The 15,208-nt window shown below is 45.2% G+C and overlaps 1 long non-coding RNA gene across 1 annotated transcript in view; it reads right to left on the reverse strand.

The window, feature by feature from the left end:
• Nucleotides 1–15,055, reverse strand: part of LOC119004729 — a 29,877-nt gene extending 14,822 nt beyond the window's left edge. Inside the window, exon 1 of the long non-coding RNA XR_005070284.1 lies at nucleotides 14,946–15,055. This is a non-coding gene — a long non-coding RNA (uncharacterized LOC119004729). The remainder of the gene's footprint in view (nucleotides 1–14,945) is intronic.
• Between the last annotated feature and the right edge of the window lie 153 nt (nucleotides 15,056–15,208).

Here is a 15,208-nt window from a genome sequence, read left to right on the forward strand (position 1 = left end):
GCCAGTAATTCTTGTTGAGTGTCTTATGCAGATTCAAGCCGCCTCTCATCTCCGCGACTTCATTAATCCGCGGTCGCATCCATGCCGACCAACTGCTTGATCAGGCTCAATACTCTTCATTAGCCGAACCTTTTTCCAAGAAATATTCACTCTCAACGCAAGCTGGGTCAAGCAGGACCGCGCGGACAGGGGATTGTGATTCTAATCACGTAGAGGAGGACAACATACACCCATACTTGTTTAATTGGCTCATATACCCACGTCGAGCAGGTGCTGATAACATCCCACACACTCCACCGCCGCCCTTTCCCTTTGCTTTAGAGAAGCGAAGAGGGCAAGTAAATGGATAGTCTACTTGAGATATCCTCTGAGTAATTTCATCCTGTGCGTTTGAGGCTTTTTAGGGGCTTCATTTGGAGGGCCCCCCCCCCATCCCCTCCCCTCTCCACACATACACTATTATATAAAAAACATTATTAATATTCAGCAGAAATTACTAAGGAGAGCAGGAGAGGGTTGCCGTATCCAGATGGATGCCCCTTAAATCTGTCTTCAATTAGTCTCCACTAACTTACATCTTCCAGTTGAATTCTGATTAGCTGATCTGGCTGGAGAGCACTTGGTCCCCCCCCCCCCCCTCTCCTGAGTGCAACCTAGCTGCTTTTGAGTATTGTGAACCTTTGATCAGTGCCCCCTTATTACCTATAAAAGCCAATCCTATTACATTTTGCACAGCCTCATCTCCTTCCTCGCAGTACTTCCCCCCACTCCTCAATACCAAAGATCACAGGCTCGTGTAATGACAAAAAAGATATCCAGATATATAAAAGTAAAGCAGATGATAATACATCTTAGTTAACATATCTCACATCTCCACAGTGCCATTATGAACCTGTTGGCCTGCCTTGTGCCTCTGTAGCTAGCTACTCCCCTCTTGTGGCCGACCGGGACACAGAGATCCCTGAGACACTTAGCGAGGTCAACATGTTCACTTTCCTCCTTCCTGCATTTTTTAACACAAGAAGAGGGAGATTAGGAATGTGTATAACACAACAACAGTCCACTGACATTCATCTTCAGTGCCGACTCCATCCTCCCCCCCCCACCGCCTCCTCTCCCCCACCGTCTCTGCAGAAAGTGGATCACCAGGGGAGCTAAACCCAGCCCATTAACATATAGACTCTTTATTTAAATCCCATTCACTTTTCCATCCATTTAGAAGAGTAATGCCGGCAGGTTACAGTGATGGCAATGCGTGAGGCCCTGATTGAGCTTCAATTTGATCATTTTTATCTGATTGTGGGGTAAACAGTATCATGATGGATAAGATCTCATTACAATAGGAAAGTGAGAGTTTAATTTCCTGTACATGTTCCATCTTTATTAATGTCAGAGGCAGCAGGTCGTCAATTGCATTACAGGCCTCGGTACTCTGGCGAGGCCCTCCGTGCTTGACACAAACGAGGCCGGCAGGGCCAGCTTAAAAGGGATTACATTTGGCACAATCCTCCAGCCAATTTTCGATTTTTTGGTTTGGCCGCTAATGCCACATCTCAGAGAGTAAAACACTTTACAACTTTGCGTGCAAAAATAGGCTGCAAAAAAAAAAAAAGAAAGAAAGAAAGAAAGAAAGAAAGAAAGAAAATAATAAAGCCCGTTGAATTAATCCATGTTGTCTCAATGAGTCTCCTCCTGGTGTCTCGCAATGGCTGCCAGAGTGGTGGGAGACCAGCTGGTGTGGAAACAGCAGACTTGTTGTCTGTCAAGAAAGGGAAACTACAGAAGAAGACGGTGACTATCACACCCTGACACCACACGTCCAGTGAAAGAAAAAGATGGAGGGAGGAAGGGGGTGGGTGGGGGTGGGGGGGGATGCAGACAAACTTCTATAATAAACCTGTCAACACTCCAATCTGAATACCCAGGAGCCACAACTGTCTCAACTCTCCTCCCCTGGCGATAGTCATCATCGCGGACACTCTCCTGAGAGACAGCATCTCATCTATCAATCAGTCACATGCACGCACACACACATACGCACACAGCCCCCTCATCACATCATCTCTATTTGTCCCATTATATCCTTAACACGGTCTAAAACACCTCTGCTGCTCCAGGAAGGGAACTGTGGAGGGTTGAGGGCTGTTCAGGTGTGTGTGTGTGTGTGTGTGTGTGCATAAGTCTGTGCTGTCAGTGGCTTCATTACCGGCGCCCCGCTATTGCCTATGCCTGCCGCTAAGACTCTGAGACAGCCTTGTTTGTTTGTTTCCCCCCGCTGTAATCCTCAGTTGAGGTTTGACGTGCGGCGCCGAGCCTCAGCCGTGTTACCCATGGGCCTCTGGGAGCCGCGGCGCCGCTGCAAGCACCGGGAAAAGAGAGAGAGCGAGGCACAGGAGACTTACACCCCCTGCACCTGATCATTACCATGCTAAATTTATATTGATTGCTCTAGCTTAAGAGCTAAATGTGAGTTATTCCCCCGACACGGTACCCTGTGTACGATCTGTGGCGGTGGGCTGCTGGTAATCCAGAGAAACCACAACATGTGTGCACTGTGTTTGGACACTAATATGACAGTACACATTATAAAGTGCCAGGGAGCATTTATGTAAAGCTGACCGCTCCTTCCAGCAGTGATTTTTTTTTTTTTTTCCATGAAGATGAGTTGCAAAGCTCTCGGGCTCCATGTTACATCCAAACCCTGCGTGCAGAGACTTACATTCGGGGATGGGGCAGTCCTGGGGGAGCGGGCAGCGGGTGGTGTTGTTGGTTCTTCGAGACGTTCTCCCCTCTCCTCCTGCCCTCGCCCCGCCGGATAAAGTTGTGTGTTTGCCATGCCTCTCCTCCTGCAGGCAGCTTTCATCACACATATGCATATGTGCTTGCCCTTGACATTATCATCAGCAGATTTGTGCGAGGGGGCCCCGAGGTAAGGTTGAAATACTGCTGAGGCTTCTGAGAGAGTGGCCTGCTTTAGAGAGACTGTCCAAGGGCTAAATATGCACCCAGAGATGGAGGCAGAGGAAGGGAAAAAGCGCAGTAACTGAACCTAACAGAGCGCCCCTCAGGGGACAGCAGTAATTAAACAGTGATTAAATTAAGGGGCAATGCGGGCAAAACGCAGACTGATTGACACTCCGCCGGCTCCTCTCTCTCTCTCTCTCTCTCCCCTCCTCCTCTCTCTGTCTCTCTAGCTCGCTCGCTCTCTCCCTCTGCGGGGTTCAGCTCTGTCGTGGAGCATTGCTTTCCATTGACCTCCAATTACTCACCCGCTCTGAATTCTTCAAGGTCCAATTTTCGAAAAACTATTTTCTTAACTGTGTTAAGAGCACGGATCGCTGCACATTTGTTTCTGAGAGAGGCTGAGCCGCAGGACTGGAACACAGGAGTTGAGCGAAGGCAGGGAAAAAAGAGAGAGAGAGAAAAAAAAAAAAAAAACAAGACAAAACAAAAACAACAAAACACTTAAATGTGTCGCGTCTTTGTGCCTCCAATACTATCAATGTTTGCTTCAGATAAACTCACAAACTACAGTCGTTCTAGCGTCGCGCCCGGAGTACTATCAGTCTTTACTACAGATAGACTCGTGAAAGTACAATCACGAGAAGGCTGGCAGTGATTTAGAAACCGCACTCATGCCGAATCCAAAGCGAGTTTCTTCCCCCTTTCTCGAGCGCGTGGCCGGGCGGCTTTAGAAGTGCCTTATCAAATACTCTCCTAGGGGGGGAAATACTATAAATTACCTTTGGCGACTCCTTAAACCCAGAGCAAATAGACAGACAGAAGAGCTGAGCAACAGCAATAAAACCAGCTTTAACAAAACAATCAGAAAAACCAAGACACCGAAATTGCCTTCCTCCAAATCTGGGATTCTCCACACGTTCCCGGCTTACCCTGCCTGCCACAGTGCACCGGGTCCTCAGGCCCTTGTATAGGTTTTTATAAACCAGGTCTTGTGCTTATGAAAATACGCGCCGAGGGTCCTTAAACAATCTGTTAAGTCTTCTGATAGTGAAGAAGGTCCTCTTAGCTGGTAATACAAATTCAAATAGCTGTATGGAGATGGATTACAGGGCAGACAAAGAACAGGGGCCCACTTTAGAGGATGAGTTCAAGATGACAGGTATTGATTAAGTGCTCAATGAGTGCGCGCCTATGAAAGGCCAGCCACCACACGGCTCATGAAAGAATCATATAGCTCATACACAAGGCGCTCCGCAAACATTGCAGGCGTTGGGGTGTAGGCGTGAGCAGTTGACAACCTGCTTGGTGAAAAGTCATCGAAACTGACATCAAACTTTTTTTTTTTTTGCTGGCGCAGCCTATTAGTACCTATATATCTGGTTAACTATTGGAGGAAGCAGACATGAACGACAGGCAGATAAGAGCGCTTTTGTTGGGTGCAGCTTTGCCAAGAAGGCAGGAATAAATCCGTGTGCCAGAATCCATTATTCTTTGCTTTGAACTGCACAGTTTGACACCGCGCACTCCTTTTACTCCCGACGCCGGTATTGGAAGGAAAAGAAGGAAGGATGTTCTCAAAGATAACATGTGAATTTAATTTCTTGGTGAAATAGCGGAACTGGGCGACTTAGCCCTCCCGAGCATAAATTGTGCAGCCGATGCGCGGTTGTCAGGGTTTGTGATGATGCCGCGCGAAGACAGCTGTAATCGCAACAGCACTGCCAGCCTGACCCACCTCATCATCCCTGACATTTAGCTCTGCACTGTTTTTTTTTTCTCTCCCTCTCTCTTATCCACGGTAAACAAATGTTATAACCCTGATTTGTATCAGCGGAACCAGAGGGCATGGAGCGACACAGAGTGTGGAAAACTTCTGACGGTGGGGCGCGAGGAAGAGGCGGAGAAAATGGGAGAGAAACATGGGGAGGTAGAGGGGGAGTGAGGGGAAGAAATGAGATAAAGGGTCAGGAAAGAAAAACAGGGACAGAGAGGGGGAGAGCAGGACCAGCGGGGAGAGCGATCTGGCCAGACTGCCACCTAACAGGGGGTATCTGAGACTAATCTCCAAGGAAAGCTGTCAGGGTCTCGGCAAACAGTGTTCTGACGGAAACTGGGCAATAAAAATGCTTCTTTAAGCCGTCATAAACATGCAGCTTCCTGCCTCACAGTCGCTGCACAGACCCGGGTCCGAGCTCATTATCGTTCGTCTGCGCCGGCGAGGTTCGCATGCCAAGTCACAGGCGGGATCGCTAAAAGCCCTTTAACATCAGCCGTTGTGGGATCTGCGGCTCGCTTCTGGGACTAGAAACCAGGCACATCAAATCAGAGGGTCGCGCTTTTCTCCATCATCTTTTCAAAAACATAAGCGGTGTTTAAAATGTACACGTTTGACTTGTGAGGTTTGGTTAAACTTCGACTGCACTCAAACAACCCATAATTGCTCAATGAGCAGTAAAGGCCTTCAGAGCGAAACCCCAAAACATTAACTATGTATGGTTTTATTTTTTTTCCAGAGCGTATACGGGGGAAGCACACGAGGCTTAAAGGTGGATCATATGAATAATCAAACGGTACGGAAAAAACATCTCCAGTTAAATCAAATGTGTCAGAAAGGAGCACTTCACAGACCCATCACACAAATATGTTCAGTATACAATTTGAGATCCATGAATAGCATTGACAAAAGGCACATTTGACTTGATTACCTCTTGACATTTCCCCCCCGTGACTGAAGGCGGCAGTAGATAAGGCAATCACTGCGCTGACATAGTGTAAATATATAAATATGCTCATTCCTCCCAGTCTCCAGATAAAGACATAAGGGCACATAAACGCATGAATGGGCCGCGTCTCTCAGAAGCCAGCAGGTCCCTGCCTGCCTGCCTGCCTGCCTGCCTGTCTGTAGAGGCTGACAGTACAGCAGCGTGCCCTTCATTATCACCGGGTAATGCTCATCACAACGGCCGTGGCTTTTCTCCATAAAAACCCCCAAGTCTCACTCACAATGAGAAATAGGGGAGATAAGGTGCGGGAGACCATTCCTCTTGACATTCACGACGGCAAACTCATCAGTCATGCTGTCAAAGGCACTGGTCTTGGCTAGTTTGGGATTTATGAGAAATAATGATGGGTCGAAAATAGCCGGTGAGGGCTGCGCTTCTTACCTGTGGTTTGGGCATGTTGTGCGTCGAGGCACGCTCTGCATAAAACCCAATTTCTTTTGTCAGTGACCCTTGCACCGATTTCACATCCAATCTCGCCATGTTGGGGAAGGGCTTGGCTGAGCCTGTTTGAGTTGGCGCTGACATTTCCGCCTCACATGATAAAAGAGTGCGCCGGCAATAAGTTTATTTAAAGGAGAGCGCGCAGCCGTGAGCATTAAGGGTGGGCATCACCACCTTTGATTCAAAGAGCATTATCCCAGCGAGGGTCAGGGCCTCGTTAATTCATCTCATAGAAACCAAACGACTAAAGAACAATAACACGGGCCTGTCCTCGCCTGCGTCATATCCGAAGACGGGACAACAACAAAACTGTAATAGCATGTGTCAAACACTCCCATTCTCTCTTCAAACTAGTGACAGGCGGTGACAGATGCTCCCAGTGCAATTCTCTTTTGTAAACATTCTGGGGCTCATTTATTGTGATGTACCACAAGGTCCATAAACCTAACGTAAATTATTCATTTCAAAGTCATTTGAAAGTGGATTTCAATACTGTTGCAAGGGCAACATGGTGGAATCATACAGCACAACTATAGATTACAGTCGGTGGGACTTCTTAATGGAATCCCTGTGGGACCACACTGCGGGGATATCCTCAAGCATCAAATTATTAGTCAATTTCAGATTATCAGGTTTATTAATTACTATTCTTAATATATCTTGTGAGAGTGCCAGGAGATATAGCCTAACTACCTAAAAGCTGCAAATGAAAAGCTCGACATACATCCGCATTAAATGTATTAATGAATTACCAGATTGGTTGGCTGGTTCGGCGCACCTTTTACTTTAAAGTTCACAAAACCGAAAATGAAGCAGGCACCTGCCGAAACCGCTCAAAGTGCAACGTTGCTTATAACCAAAGTGTTGTGAAATTACTGGACGAGAGAGTTTTGGGGGCCAATTTCGATTCGAGTGCGTGAATGAGACCTCTCGAGGCTCGAGGGTGCTCGGATCTGTGTGGAAATTAAGCCATGAGATTGTGGCTGAGGGGATGGCGGATTGACAGCGACATTAGCCCCTCAGCACCTCCTGCCGTATGCGCGCTATGGCTCTTTGAAATAGACGGACGGGAATAGCAAATTAAATCTTCTTAATAGTAGCAAGGGATGTGGAGTCAGGTTAGTTTGAACTGTACAAGAGCGGGGCACGAAGGGTGGTGTTTTTAGTGGAATAAAATTAAGTGGCCATGAAGTGTTTTGGTTAATGGGCCTACTCCAAAGCAACTTCATACAGAAGGCACTGCCATATTTATACCAATTTGAAATGAACTCCTTCACAGGACCTTCGGCCCCATTCTTGAAATGAGCTCATAGTTTTGTGTCCTGTTCTCTGCCGTTAATTTTGGATGGATTCATTAAATTCACCACGTGAGCGGACTTGCTCGGTGACAACAGAGTGAGAAAACACTTGCGGCGCCCTCCTTTTGTCGCTTTGTTTACGGTTATCTCACCGGCTGTTTTAGTTTTTTTTTTTTTCCCTCTCCCTTTCCAGGTTCAGTGACACCACATTGCTGTGCCACAAAGACCAAACCTTAATGTAGACAAAGCCAAGTCGGCAAATCTTTGCACAAGCAACATGCATGGACGCACACACTTTTAACAGTAGGAGGTACACAGAGGGAGCAAGGCGTTTTTCAATGCATTTAGATGAGACCTTTAACAAAGGTCCCTAATGCAGATATCAATGAGCCAAGGGACTGGGCTATCGGAGCGAAAATTGGCTGACGGAGGGATGTCACCTCTGTGCATGAAAAATGATGGATCCCATTTGTAAACTTCTCCTCCACCCCACTGCCCCTCCTCTACTCCACACCACCACCTCCTCCTCCTCCTCGCCTGCATCACCTTCTCCACCATTGGTTTATTAAACAAGGAAGCGAACTCATGACTTTTCTGGCAAATAACAAGTGGTCTGGTAAAATTGGCACTTTGCTGGCCGCCTCATCTGACTGTCAGGGAGGACCTGTGAGATTTCAGCGATGGCAGGATGGATTAACATCACGCACTGTGCTTTTCATCTTCCTTTCATTTTCCCCCCACTGTTCTCCACGGACGTCAACAAGATGAAACCAATATCTACGAACCCCGCAAACACACAAGTGGAGCTCTCCGAGTATTAGATTTTGTCTGTTGGATTGGAAAATCTACTGTTTCCTTCCACTTACTCCATGGTTGTGCTTGATTTGAGAGAGGCGAGCGCCTAAAGATGAACATACCGCCGCCTTGCAGCGCGCACTTTTTTGCACCCAGAAATCAAATAGATTTATATTTCATACGTGAGATGTCTGAATGCAAACATCAAGTCAGATGATACAACACAGGCTGCGCGTAATACAACAATCTACAGGGCATATAAAGTGCGCTAAGCAACATAATATGCATGCCGAGCATTTCTCGGGAAACAATGATATATTGCTAATCATCCTGGAATGAATTACTGCAGTTTTAAAAGCGGTGTGTGAGTCAAAGGTGTAGAGGTTAATACAGGCATCTCTGCAGGAAAATGAAAAACTTCCCCGTGGAATGTGATGGCCCGGCCTAAACGCTGACATTGTGGTTTCAGTGATGGAGTGACTTTGGGAAGGTTTGTGGTCTGCCAGTGTTTCAAAGCCGTGCCTTGAGGGTAAGGGGTAAATTTGCTAAGTTAATCACATAATGAGGCCAATTAAACATGGGGAACCCAGGTGAAATGGGAGCTGCCACAGAGCCTCCAACAAATGAGCCTCTGCTGACTCCCTCTCTGGACAGCGGCTGGACAACCCAGTTTCAGCTCCAATAATCCTCTACTAAGCATTCACTTCGGCACTTACAGTGTGTCTTATTAATGAACGTACAGTGCACTGGATTATCTTGTCTGTGTTTTGCGAATTAACTTTGCTGGCGCTGGAATGTGTACATTAACATACAGGATAGCCTGGATTTTGGGCTAACGATTATTTTCATTATCCTCTAATGTGTAGATTATTTTCGCGAGTAATTAAGCATATGTTAACACTGAAAGTGTCAGAAAATAGTGGGGAAAGCCTGGCATGATTTCCCGGAGTTGACTTGGACGTACTTTTAAATTGCCTATTTTCTCAGACTGACAGCCCAATACATGAATATATTCAATACTTCGATATAAAGGTTGCAGTTCTGCTAGATAAATGACGGAAAGTCCCTGAAAACTGATTTTCTCAATCAGTTGTGTCTAAATAATCTGCAAAAGTTGGAAAAAATGTTGTTCTGTTCAAAGAGATTTCTGTATTTATGTGTTTGCTGCTTTACTTGGTTGGGAAAAGGTGATGTCACACACTTCTGTACACCAATCAGGATTTAGCAACATTTTTACTAAAATCTCATTCTAATTGTTTTGTTATGCTAACAGCTGGCACCTGAGTCTGATCAAACTACATCCAACATTTTAGTCTTATCTCCCCAAAAATTCTTACTTTCTTTGTTTCCTATTTAGTCACAAATAATTCATGATATCAAGAACACCTTAAAGCTGCTGTAAGCTTTACTTTCTTATCAAAATGGGTGTTAAATAGCTCTATATTCCAACAGTAATCACTGTTAAAGAGTGTTTGGTCAGTAACCCATGTCCCTCTTCCTCCCGCTCACGCAGTTACAAAGAAGAGAGAATTTCTGGAATCCCTGCTCAATTTACCCAATCAGGACAGAGAGCTCCAGAAAGAGGCGGTCCTTTCTACTCATGAGTGCACAGTGAGCAGGAAGATGACTTTCTGTCCAACAGGCCAAGCGATACATCACATTGAGTTGCACGCTGTGATGACATAGAGAGGCAGGAGGTGAAGGACAGGAAGTTGTCTGAAATGCATACAGCTCAAAGCTTGCACCAAGTTATCAGGGCCCTTTAAATCATTCATCAGTTACATTAGTTGTTATAAGTTGTTCAGAAGGAGTGGCGTACAGTCTGGCACTCAAACAATGACCAGCAGACCTTTCTTCCCTGAACTTCGGCTGAAATGCATCAAATATTTCCTGACACTGCACCTCTCGATCTCAAAGAACAATTTCCCTGGCTCTGCAGTCGCTCCCTTTGATTACGCCCGCTTGGATGCGCCGATGAGGAGCGTATCTGGGTGTTCAAGAGCTCTTCGGGGGTCTACAGGAGGATAAATCACTCCAGCAGCAATTAGCCCTCCCTGAGTGCTTCCTACATACCTGTAACTCCACAGGCGCAGCAGGCCCGGGGTCAGAGATCTGGGAGGTTATAAACTGAACAAGATGAATGGCAGTGAAACAGTATATTCATGTGCCATCCTCTTACACATAAGAGTGCTAAGAGCTCAATAATCTTGGAGTGTCGCCTCCTTCTAAAGCATTTCTAGGGGATCGAAGGGTTGGAGCATTATGACTCCTCGCTTTATGATACAGAAACATCTCTGCTTTACTTGTTCGTCAACAGAGCGCTAAGGCCCGTGGGCGCGCAGGTTAATTTTAAAATGCAGAACTGAGGCAGGCCAGGAACAGAACGGCTGGCTCGCGCAGCTGTAGGGCCACCGTAAATGAAAAGCTGCATCACTGTCACGCACACAACACAAAGCAATAAGGAACTGCGGAGAGAGCAGTGCATTAAAACATGAATACACGAGGAGAAATATGGACGCTAATGAAAGAATATTTCATCACCATCGAGGGCTTATAAAAAAAAGGCCCACCACTCTGCCCACCACGATCCGCTAGTCTGGATGCAGAGGATTTGCACGGTGGGCAAGACGGACAAGGGAAATTAAGGCAGGCACATTTTACCAGATCATATTGCGATGATTTGTTAATAAAATGCAAAGCGACAGGCTGGATGTGAGACAGCGACTAAAGCGCGCCCGTGATTTAGACTTAATCCGTCATTATCCCGCCTTTGAAGTGACCTCGCTGTGCATGTTCCCACTGTGACCCAGAAGCACACTCGCAGCTTCTTCATTAGCCAGGATGAAATAGAGCCACGGCGCACTTTGATGTCCCATCCTAGTGTCCACACAAATGCACACACAAACACACACACACACACATATGCAGGACACCTACACACTCACACATCACAGATATCCTTATCACCGTCTACTCTGAGGCATGGAAAAACATTATGGTTTTTAATCAATTACAGCTCCCACCTTTGGGGCAGCACATTCATTACATATGATAGGAGCAGCTAAGGGACAATATTCCAATTGCGTGCCGAGATTGAAATGAAAGAAATTGTATGGTTAGAGGGTAGACAAAGACCTGCAATTTCGCACAGCAGAACATTCCCCGGGCCGGATTTACATATGCGCACACAGAAGGCTTACACCGCGTGTGATTTCGCCGATATAATTTATGTGTAGCGAGTGATTTATCATCCTTAGATCACCGAGTAGAAATCAAGCACAGATCTCCTAAAGAGGTCCACACATGCTGCCAGTAAATGATAGGTGTTATAAAAGTTTATCATGGCAGTGAAATGGAACGAATCAATCAAAAAAGGCACGGGCCGCCGTCATGCAAAATGGTGCCCAATCAGGGGTAGTTATCAGGTAGGAGGTGAACACATGTAGGACATGTATGCGGCAAACAGCAGTCTTTGTTAAAAGACAATCAGAATACTTACATTCCGTAATTGAAAAAGGCAAGTGGTGTGTGAGAATTACTCAGCGGGAAGTGGCATGTAGTTAATCTGGCGGTTCAAAGACGCGTCCCAGATGGGCTGATTATCGACTACGATGCACATACCAGCATGAAAAGACGTCCGCACACAGCTGTCCAGCGGGCTAAACAACAGAGTAAACAACATTATGCTCGACTGTGTTCCAGGTTTAGCCGTGAAATTGATGTCGGAATGAGGAAATTTAAAATATCTATAAGCAGGATTAGTATATGATGTATGCGGAAAGTCGTGAATCTTGAATTATTGACTGTTAAGTAAAGAAAGACAAACATTTGGAGGCCTCTGATGAGTATGATATTGGTAAGTATGTATTTGTCTCAAACATAAAAAATCATTCTACATTTCACTGCCGCAATGTGGAGAAATCTCACCTCAAAATCAATCAACTCTAGTTACAGTATCCCGACCTTTGACCTTACCTCAAAATTATTGCATGTTAGTTAATTACCTTTGTTTGTATGGTGTTCTCCTAAAACTAACCAAGCAGTTTTCTTGCCTAAACCTAAACGAACTGCGACCGTATTATGGTGGTCCAATACATCCTGTACATGTGCCAGTCGTGCGACAGTGGTGTTGTTTTGGGAATGGTGACATATGCTGGTAATCCTACGATCCGATCAATTCAGTTGTTTAAGTATGAGGATGTGTTGGATGCTAGTTAGAGATCTACAGTAGAGATGTTCAGGTTATTAGTCTTGAAATAAATAAACTGAAAATCTCTCAACGTACTCGTGAGAAAATGTCAGCAAAATAAATGACTCACTATATAAATGAATGAATATTAAAGCTCCCCTATTAAAAAAGGTCTGTGATCCTTTAAGAAAGAAGCCATCTGTGTCTTTGGCACACAGCCTGCTGGAGTCTACTCCCTTACAAAAAAGGTGCAAGCGCCCATGCGGTTAGCTGCACACCACACACGTTCGCTGCACAGTGTAGAAGCAGAGTCCTTTCCCCAGGCAATGGCCCGTCAGGCCAGACAAGGAGGCCGGGTGTTAAAGTGTGAGCCGAGTACACAGAGTAACAACAGGGCCATCTGCCCTGGGAATGCACACATCCATCTTACTAAGGACAGCCAGTCTGGGAAGCAGATAAAGGAAAACAAGAGAGGGGGAGTGGAGGTGGGAAGAGAAGGAGAGAGAAAGTAAGAAAAGCAAGTGGACAGGAAGAAACGGAAAGACAAATTTGTGCATGAATGTGTGTGCAGCCATATTGGTGGTGGCGAGGAGCTGCAAAAAGACGAGAGAAGAGAGCGGCTGGTGTATAAAAGTAATCTGCTTTGATTTTGTTAGGAAACTTTTTTTTTTAAATAACAATTGCGTATTTGAAAAGGCTGCTTCTTAAAATAATAACGTAGTATCTTAAAATAATGAAAAACCTCAAAATAATATTGTCCACTGAAGTACAGCTTAAAATGAACAAACACTAAAAATGCACTGTTTTAAGTATGCTTAAACACAACTATAATGAAGGGAAAATAGAGTGCACTTTAAGAAAGGACACTAAATGAGTATTTGCAATTTAGTTGTACACTTTGGTTCAATTTACAATATATACATTTTTGGAAGTACATGGAAATACCACTTACAGTATTATAGAATATAAAAGTTGAATTTAACGACATCCATTTTGAGCTACTCTGTTTAAAATACGCTTTAAGTAAAGCTCTAAAACTTAAAGTATACTTGGGATAACTTTTGTAAACTTACACTAGCATATTTCTAAAACATTAAACTACACTATTCTATTTACCTGGGCTGGTATCATAATGAGAGAAACTTCGTCAAATAAATGACCAGTAGTATCTCAAAATCTCATCTTAAAACAATAAGTCATGCTTGTATAAAGTCATTATATTGAAAAAAAGGTTCCCTTTATGACCACCATCTACTGTATGGTACAAAACAACAGTAGACAGTAAAAAGCTGAAAAGCAACTACATGAATGATAATTTTACCGCAGATAAAAGCACAGTACGAGGATGTTTTCAGTGTATTTACAAGCAGATTGCCATTCTCTCTTATTCTATCATGCATGACATCGGGAAGGTCGGTCGAGAGGACAGCAGTAAGTCTCGGCTCCCACTGTCATCCGTGCTTCATAACCTGGATCTGGATATGACTGCAAACACTGCAGTCAGCAGTCTGGGCGCTGTGATATCATCCAGCGTTCCCCATTTGTTTTTATTTTTAGACCATTTCCTCATCGCCGTGTGATCAGTGTATATGGTCGCACTGATACGGCACTCTTTTCCCCCCTCTCTGTCTCGCTCCCTCTATGACTCCATATTACCTTATCACACTGAGAGCTTTTAGCTGTACTCCCGGCCATTAGCCTCAGACGGTGGGCAGCTACCAGGCTGGAGAGAGGGAGGGAGAGAGACAGAGAGAGGGTAAGGGAGAGAGAGAGAGAGAGAGAGAGGGGGGAGGCGGGTGGGAGTAGCCTCCCGGTGGCTCTGGATGGTGCCGGTGGTGAAAAAAGTTCTTTTCATAACACCACCTGTCCGTCTTGTCCGCGAGGAGGCTCAATACAGCTCTCAAGGCATGTGGAGCCTCTGAATAAAACTGACCTTCGACAATTTTCACTCCACTCCACACAACACTGAAAAGTGCGCTTTTGTCCTATGCCACCTTTGGCTGGAGTGTCCTTTAAAACTTTCACAACAGCCAGCAACAGTATGCGCCCTTGAGCTGGTGGTGGAGTGTAAACTAAGCATTTTTACTGAAGTGCTGCCCTTAATATTTTCAGGCTTCCGTACTTTACTTAAATATTTCTGTTTTACCTGCTACTTTGCACTTCCACTCAACAACATTTGGGTGAAAAATGTGTACTTTTACTCACTGCATGTATTCAGTAACTTTAGTTACTAGTTACTTTGCAGATTACATGCTGCTACAGAGTCAAAGTAGCACAGCTGCACATTAATTTAAAAAAACTCTGATTATCAGAAATGTGAGGTAGAAATAAGGGCAATAAAAAAAGACCAAGAGAAATCAAAAACAAGTCACAAAGGACAACAGAGAAAGTAGCAAAGAAAAGCTTCCAACAATGTGCAACAAAGGCAAAGTACTAATCAATGAAATACAAGAGGAGCAAATACCAGAAACATACCGGGGTGAGACACAAGGAGACATAGCTGGGAAAGACAGGGCAGCGACACAGATGACCATGGATCAAACACAGAGAACACGGAACAAGACAAGCGATGAGGGAGAACAGAGACCACATACACAGACACACTGATGAGAGGACGAGGAACAGGTGGAGTGAGGCGGGAGCAGGACAGGTGAGGGAAGGAGCAGGAAATTGCTGGGAGGAGGGAAAAACTCACAGAGGAGGAGCTGAAAGGAGCAAGACAAGACACACAAGGGCAT

This window comes from Acanthopagrus latus, chromosome 16 (genome assembly GCF_904848185.1).
Source record: "Acanthopagrus latus isolate v.2019 chromosome 16, fAcaLat1.1, whole genome shotgun sequence".
Taxonomy (NCBI): Eukaryota; Metazoa; Chordata; class Actinopteri; order Spariformes; family Sparidae; genus Acanthopagrus; species Acanthopagrus latus.